Source organism: Penaeus monodon, chromosome 20 (assembly GCF_015228065.2).
Source record: "Penaeus monodon isolate SGIC_2016 chromosome 20, NSTDA_Pmon_1, whole genome shotgun sequence".
NCBI lineage: Eukaryota > Metazoa > Arthropoda > Malacostraca > Decapoda > Penaeidae > Penaeus > Penaeus monodon.
This window is the reverse complement of record NC_051405.1, coordinates 18,136,710-18,137,529: the sequence shown is the minus strand read 5'-3', so window position 1 is coordinate 18,137,529 and position 820 is coordinate 18,136,710. Positions and strand designations below refer to the sequence as shown.

Genomic DNA, 820 nt, shown 5'->3' with positions numbered 1-820 from the left:
TGATGAAATACATTTAGGAGGAGGAGAAGGAGATAAAGCTAATTCATGAAATATTTAAAGGTTAAGGCCTTACCAGCACTGCTATTCACTCCGTTTTCATTGCCACATATCTTACGAGTTGTCTAGGTTTCAACTTGTTTTTTTTTGGACGAAATATATTTCAAATGAGAGGTAAACTGAGATTCTTTGGTTAATTTTTAACCGTCATAGAATGATTTTCAAAAGTTATATATTTAAAGATGACAAATACAGAAAGTAAATGGTATATTATACCGTAATATACCATTGATGGAAATTACGTGACAAAGAGTACTGTATTTATCTGGGTTAATACAGTGCGTTTCATGGTCTTGATTAAGTTTCTTAACTATTCATTTACATGAAAATTAGTTATTACCTTAAAGAATGAGACCAGCAAGAAAAGTAATAGTTTACCCAAAACTCTTACCATTTTCTAAATATTTCTAAATGAAGAAAACGATATACAAAATGATGGGTAACTACTAAATACATTAGCACACAAATGGTAACGATCATAATATAAGTCAAGTGTTTCTCAACTTATAGTCCATATTCTATATCCCATTCACTTCATGTGCATCGATATTTACCCCTTTATACCAAGAAAAAAATGAGTATCAAGCAAAATGGCGCATGGAAAATGATGTTGAAACCATTGAAACTATTGTTTCGCATAAAATATTTTTTCATGCTGGGATAAACGACGAAATACTGTTGCACGACATATAGTAGGCATGCGGTCGAGTTTAATGTAAGGAGAAAGATATACAACTTGAACTGAAAACAAAAGCGAACTGAA

At 31.3% G+C, this 820-nt stretch overlaps 1 protein-coding gene across 1 annotated transcript in view; it reads left to right on the top strand.

The window, feature by feature from the left end:
- Positions 1 to 820, top strand: part of LOC119585667 (prolyl 4-hydroxylase subunit alpha-2-like) — a 19,448-nt gene that overhangs the window by 15,084 nt on the left and 3,544 nt on the right. The window lies entirely within an intron of this gene.